The following is a 7,661-nucleotide window of genomic DNA, read 5'->3' on the forward strand; positions in this document are numbered from 1 at the left end:
TTTTTTATCTATCAGTATAGCACCACTGACCCACTGGCGGTAAGTCATGCTCTTTAGGTTGTTTTCTCCATCAGCACTGATTAATTTGTACTGATCTATCTTTTCTCTTTGGGCAGAACCATTCATTACCAGGGGCTTGCATTTTTAAGAGAGAGGAGATCAGGAAATGCAAGAGCAGACTACTTGGGTATGTGAAATGGTAATAGCAGAAGTGGTTGGTTTTCTCCTAATATCTGCTCTCCTTTTCTCCTATTACAATAAGATTTTCAACTAGATACATGCCTTCCTAGAACAATAAAGTAAACTGGCTAGTTGCCTTCGTAATGAGGTATGAAATATAACTATATTCAATGGGATCTAAGTGGAAATGCCTTCTGACAGCTTCCAGGACCCTTCAATATGAGACAAATGGCATGTACCTATTGAGCGCACTTAACTCCTTCCACTAACTTGTTGCTTAGAGTATATGTAATGGCTGCAATTCCACCTCAGACCATGATGGCACAGTGGAAAGTTAGAAAGAGTCAGAGTCCCTGAAGACATTTTGGAGTAGGGCTGTATATTGTGTCTCTGTAATATTTAGTTCTGAAATCTTGAGAGACAAACTTCTGACTTAAGCCATTGTCATTTTATGTTTCTGTTATTCACATCTGAACATTATTCTAACTAATCTAATGAGTAAAGAGTTAATTTCAGAAATTACACAGCCAGGATTTTTTTTTATAAATATCTGGGATCTAAGACATAACATTTAATCACCTCTGATTAATGATTTTTTGTCACTCCTTACATGGAATTTGATAGTAAATAGCATTAAGTAACTAATATCTGTTTTATGTGCTTAAATGCAGAGTAAACATTACAATTTCCAGTATACGTTTTGTTTTGAGTTCCATTATTCTACAATTTATTTTGTTATCTTTTAAAAATCTCCAGGTTAAATACCTTCCCTGTATATTGTTGATAATTATATGAATTGGATAAAACCCCATCGAAAATGTTGTCAAGGTTGTGCTTCATGTCATAATGTACTGGGCGGCCCTGGAAGCATGAGACATTTTTGTAAACATAACATCACTGGGTGTTTGTGCTTTACATTGATGTATATAAATTTCCCCACTGAAAACAAAATAAATTGATGAGAGCAATTTCTACGACATTGATTTTTTGTTGTTGTTGTTGCACCACTGAAGTAATAATATGATTCTCATTTCTGCAACTGGTTAATTTTATGGAAATAAGAAAGGAAATGTAAAAGTTTACCAAATCTTTCAGGAACAGATAATTACTATGTAAGATATGCATTTCATGGCTTAGGATCAGTTAGCTTTTGAACTAATTCTGTAAAAGAGCAAAAATACTGCTATTTATTCCAGAAAAAGATCAATAAAAAATGATAACTAAAGAAGTTTCATCTATGGGTATAGATGCAAAAGTCTCAAATAAAATAACAGCAAATTGAAACAGCAGTGTATAAATCACCATACATCCTGACCAAATACATTTGCAAGTAGGGGTCAACATTAGGAAAGATACTAGCGTGACTCATTTTACCAATAAATTATAAGCAGAGGGGAAGATCCCTCAATAGATACTGAAAAATTCCTTTTTTTTAAATCAGAGATTCCAATAAAATCTCTTAGAAAGATAGAAATAAAGAGAAAATCCCTTAACTAAACATAATGTATTTATAGAAGACCTTAAGGACAGATCTTACTTAATGGAAAAAATATTAGAAATGTTCATGGTATAGACAAGCACAAGACAAAAATTTCCACTACAACTGGTAGTACCCCATTTTGGATGAAAAATCCTGTTCAGTGTAATAAAATTAAAAAAAATTATATATATACCATATATAAAGTGCATAAGGTTTATCTTTTATAATATTATTTATATTATATAATATATAATACAATTTATACATGATTATATAAATAATATACAAATATCTTTCTATATTTTATATATAAAGTACCACTGATGCAAAAAGAGGTGAATAGACTAATGGGACTCTAATAAAGTCTTGAAATAGATTCATGTATATATAAGAATTTAATATATAATAAAGGCACCATTCTCATTTGCTTGAGGAATACCATCCTAAAAGAGGCAGAAAATCTAGAATATAAGAAGGAAGAAAGATCAAGATATTTGATTATTATAAACCAATAAAACAAAAATAAGAAAACCCCAAGTATATTAGAAGATAAATTTAAAAGGCAAGCAGTAGGTTTACTTAGGATTCTGGAACAAAGCCTTATCTTTGTGGCAGAGAACAATTCCTTATTTGGAAAAATAGTGTGATGCTGGTAACAAATAAAAATTTAGTCCTTATCATGGAACACAAGTGACTGTGAAAAAAAGCTGATCATCATGAGCTATTATCAGACCTACCAAGTCACAAGGCCAGGTGGGTATCAGAGCAGTACATTACATAATGGAAGGGATACATTCAGGATTGGACTGAAGTCAGTCTAGAACACCTGAGTAAATTACATAAAGATGGCCTAGGCTCATTTGTCTTCTCTGTAGGACCTTTCCTACAATCCACATCTATGGCATCACTGGGGACTCCGGACAGAGAAAAAGAACTTGGGCCTGGTTCACAAAAAAGTTTCCTAGAGTATGTTGGTGCAAGCCACAAGGAAACTGCAGGAGTTAAGAGCAATACATTTGATTATCCATTCCATGTTGATAAAGAAGTGGCCTGAGGAGAGGATATATACCAACTCTTGAGCAGCGGGAAATAATATGATCAAATAGTCAGTACTTAGAAGGAACATGCAAAGACAAAGGATGTCTAGCAGAAATGTATATACACAGACTAAGGAGAGCAGACATGATACATGCGGATCTTTCATTACATATCAATACCTACCAGAGAATAGCAATCTCATACGAAGCTCTTAACAACCAAGCGGGCAATGAATTTCAGTTAGTTTCTTACTGAGTCATCCCACTGCTTATACGATGGGGCTATGAAGGCATGGTGGCAAGGATGGAAAGTAAGCATGGATCAAAAAGCATATATGTTCCTTTTCACTAAGGCTGACCTTATTATTCCCACAGTCTTAGTCTTTGCTGGATTAGAGATCCTAGCTCCCAGAATGGGAACTCTTCTGTCATAGATCCTAATTAAGGGGGGGCGGGGGAGGGCAACAACTATCACCTTGCCACTTTGGGTTCCTATACAAGTGAACAAAACCAAAATAAAACAAAAACAACACACAAAAAGGCAAGAAGTTGACTAGAGGGACGCCTGGATGGGTCAGCGGTTTAGCACCTGCCTTCGGGCCCAGGGCGTGATCCTGGAGTCCCAAGATCAAGTCCCATATCGGGATCCCTACGTGGAGCCTGCTTCTCACTCTGTGTCTCTGCCTCTCTCTCTCCTCTCTCTCTCTGTGTCTCTCATGAATAAATAAATAAAATCTTAAAAAAAGAATAGAGTAAAAAGATGTATATATGTATAAAAATTATCCTTTTAACAAAAATATGTATATGTGTGTGTGTAACAAAGAATATACAAAAGCCATCTACAAGTCAATAAGAAATGAATCATTCAATAAGGAGAAGGGAAAAGCATATGAAATACAAATAAATGCATAAAGTTTTGAAATGATACTAAGTCTGCTGTGAAAGTCAGGGAAATAAAATGAAGGCAATTGTAATTGTGAGACAGATAATTTAGAAAAAAAGCAAAAAGACTGATGATTGATAATATCCCGTTTTGGTGAATTTGTGGGGAAATGGTAACTCTGAATATACTCTTTGTGAGAAAAGAAATTTGTTAAGCTTCTTTGGTGGGCCCTTGGAAATCTTTATCAAATTTTTAAAATGAGCTTAACACTTTTTTTTTTAAACAATTTATTTTATTTTTATTTTTTTTATTTTATTTTTTTTAATTTTTATTTATTTATGATAGTCACAGAGAGAGAGAGAGGCAGAGACACAGGCAGAGGGAGAAGCAGGCTCCATGCACCAGGAGCCCGATGTGGGATTCGATCCCGGGTCTCCAGGATCGCGCCCTGGGCCAAAGGCAGGCGCCAAACCGCTGCGCCACCCAGGGATCCCAAAAAATGAGCTTAACACTTGAGCCAAATTTCAACTTCTATGTATAGGGATATTGAGATGTTCACTGAAGCAGATTTTGTAATCAAGAATAATTGAGATAACCCTAAATATAATCAATAATTAAATGGTTAAATACCACCTATATATAAATATTCTGCCACAGTTTTAAAAAGTAGGAAATACCCAGAAGACATGTTTGACATATTTTAAGTAAAAAAGATTTTTTAAAGATAATGTGCACGGTGTGATTTTATTTATAAATTAAAATATATATTTGTCATTCACCTATGTATTTTGTGTATAAATGCACACACTAAGCATGGAAAAAATTTACATTGATGTCGTTTCAGGAAGAGTCTATTGGAGAGTCATTGGGAAGATGCAGAAGGAAACATGCTTTGTAACCTACATACTTTTGTATTACTTGAGTGTATTTAAAAATTATAGTGTATTTAAAAATTATAGCCTATGCAATTTTAAAATGGTTACAAAGACCCAAGATTCTTTATTTCTAGTTCAGAGCTATTCCTGCCCAAATGTTGTTGTCTCTATTCTTGTATTGCGAATAAGTCATACAGCACTCAACTTATCCATTTTCAAGGAAAGCCTAACTGATCATTAGGAATTAAGTATATATGTGACATAATTTTTCAGGATAAAAGCAATATAAAATGATAGCTATTGCTACAATAAGTGTATATTTATATTATGTGTACAGTGGTTTCACTCATTATAGATACACAGGTTCTCACAAAGCCATTTCTTTAGGTGTGGATACAGTTCTCTCAGATGGTGAGGTTAGAGAATAGGAGTGTGAATTTCTATTTCATTTGAGGTAATATTAAGGAGCTTGAAAATTAGAGGAGAAAAAACAGGTAAAGATGAATGCAGGAGCCTTTTCTAGAATGTTTCATATTCTGCTAGCTCTAAAGATCCTCTTTAAGGGACAAATGCTCTTCACTTATTATGTTTTGATCAGGTTATGTTTTCATCAGGTTAGGAATAAGAAACTTCAATAATCCCTTCTCAAGGAATCTGCAATTTACTTGTAGCCATTGAAATTACTCTTATGCTTTTACTACTTGGTGGAAACAAATGTTTGTCATGTGAATAGGAATGCTGGCTTTCATTTTTGAACACCATTAATGTCCCAGAAAGTCAAGGTTTTCATCTGAGAGAAAATGCAAACTTAAATTGGGGAATAATAATGCCCTGTAAAACTGTCTAATTTACATTGAAAGAGAGGTAAAGGAATTTTAATATGATATCTCTTGAAGGAAAAGGTGACATGATATTACAGAAGGTCAAAACATTTCTTCTTTCATGTTTGAAGAAAACAAACTGATGAAACATGTGTACCAATTACATTTTTACTAGTCACTGATGAAAGATTGAACTTCATATTGATTCTATTTATGAAACCTGGCCTGATATCCTCTTTTGTGACCCAATGAAGAGCTCTTCCAGTGTGCAGTGGGTCTAACAATGTGTTGGGGGCACAGTTGAGTATACGGAATGAAGACAATGACCAGAGGGAAAAGTCTACTGACTCAAGAAGACCTAAATTTTCTGTCTTTTTTTTTTTAAGATTTTATTTATTTATGAAAGTGGGAGAGAGAGAGAGAGAGAGAAGCAGAGACATAGGCAGAAGGAGGAGCAGGCTCCATACCGGAGCCCGATGGGACTCAATCCTGGATCCTGGGATCATGCCCTGAGCCAAAGGTAGACACTCAACCACTGAGCCACCCATGTGTCCCAGGAAGACCTAAATTTTCAACTGGCTATGGAAATTACAGCATCTGTGGAAATTAGAGCCAGAAAGGCAGCACTGAATTTTACTGCAAAAGCCTTAAAAAGAAGGGGGTTCAACCAAGGAAGGGCCTCAATGAAATGGAGGCAATTGAAAGCTTAGCAAGTAGAAATGCATGTCTGGGTAATTCTCCTAGTACAGGATTTCAAGGGAGTAGTGTGTGAAAGAATGAAACAGGACTCAGATAAAGAAACTGAGAATAAGGGAGGTCAAACATTTAGCTCTTGTTTCATTTCTGATATATCAAGGGCAACTTCCTGACTCTCAGTCTATAGCTCTTCTACTACATTTTCCCCCCTTTTCCCCTTAAAGAGAAAGCCTTTTCTCAGAAGCAACACAAAGCAGGTCAATGAGAGAATCTCTATGGACAGAACATGAAGGGTGTGAATATGGTAATTAAATATGTTGACTATCACAAGAGTGATCAAAGTAAATTTGGGGATGGAAAGTGGTTAGCAAGCTTTTTTTTCTCCTGGAACTGAATGAGTTAGAACTTTAAAAGTCAAATCAGCCAATATCTGAATAAAGTGGGAATATTAAATAAATTGAGATGAAAATATTTATGATGAAGATTCTATATTTGCAAAAACAATTTTTCTTATTGAGAATGATGGCTGTTTAAATAATTATCCGTGCTTCTGTACAGATAGTTTAACCATTAGGAAGCATTTAAAATACTTCTGGCCTGTGTTAAATGTACTGTTTAGATTCAGATTATATTTGGCATCTTTTTTTTTTTTTTGACAGTCTTTGTCAAAAACACTTCTACTTTCAGTCTAGTAAACTTTAGTAGAACAGTACAATGCCCCCTAATCAGAATTTTTTAGATAACCTTTTATTCTGTATATAAAATTCATACATAGTATTAATGTAAAATACAGGAAAAGACAAGCATGGACAGGATGATGAAGAATGGTATCTCTCATTCCTATCTCTTGGAGAGAATCATTTTTAAAGTTTTGACATATTGCTTTCAAATTACTATTTTGAAGGTATGGAGATCTATGTGTCAATGCCTGTATACCTTTACCTGTTTTTCTTTTTTTTTTTTTTAATTTTTATTTATTTACTTATGATAGTCACAGAGAGAGAGAGAGAGAGGCAGAGACACAGGCAGAGGGAGAAGCAGGCTCCATGCATCGGGAGCCTGATATGGGATTCGATCCCGGGTCTCCAGGATCGCGCCCTGGGCCAAAGGCAGGCGCCAAACCGCTGCGCCACCCAGGGATCCCTTTACCTGTTTTTCTATTTGTCATCTATCCATCTATCTATTCCTCAATACACATACACATGTGTACACACACACACACACATATACACACACCTCATTTTGTTAAAAAATTAAAATAATGCAAAGAGTATTTTTGCTAGACCGTGTATTTATGTAGAGTTTTAATTATCATAATGTATTTCTGTTTGGAAACTAAGATTCACTTTCAGATATTACTAAAAGGCTAGTAATATCTAAATCAAAACTTTAAGTTTCTGGGGCACCTGGTGGCTCAGTCTGTTAAGCAGTTGACTCTTGGTTTTGGCTCAGGTCATTATCTCAGGGTTTGAGATTGAGCCCCAAAGTGGGCTCTACAGGCTGCGCTGAATGCATGAGATTTTTTTCCCCTTCCCTCCCCCTCTTCCTCCCGTTTACGCATGTGCACTCTCTCTCAAATAAACAAATAAAATCTTAAAAACAAAATGAAAAAATTTAATTTCTCATCTAAATCAAAGTTTCTCCCTTCTACTCAGCATTATTTCTGACCCATTGTGGCTGAAGGACCTG

Source organism: Canis lupus, chromosome 15 (assembly GCF_003254725.2).
Source record: "Canis lupus dingo isolate Sandy chromosome 15, ASM325472v2, whole genome shotgun sequence".
Lineage (NCBI taxonomy): Eukaryota > Metazoa > Chordata > Mammalia > Carnivora > Canidae > Canis > Canis lupus.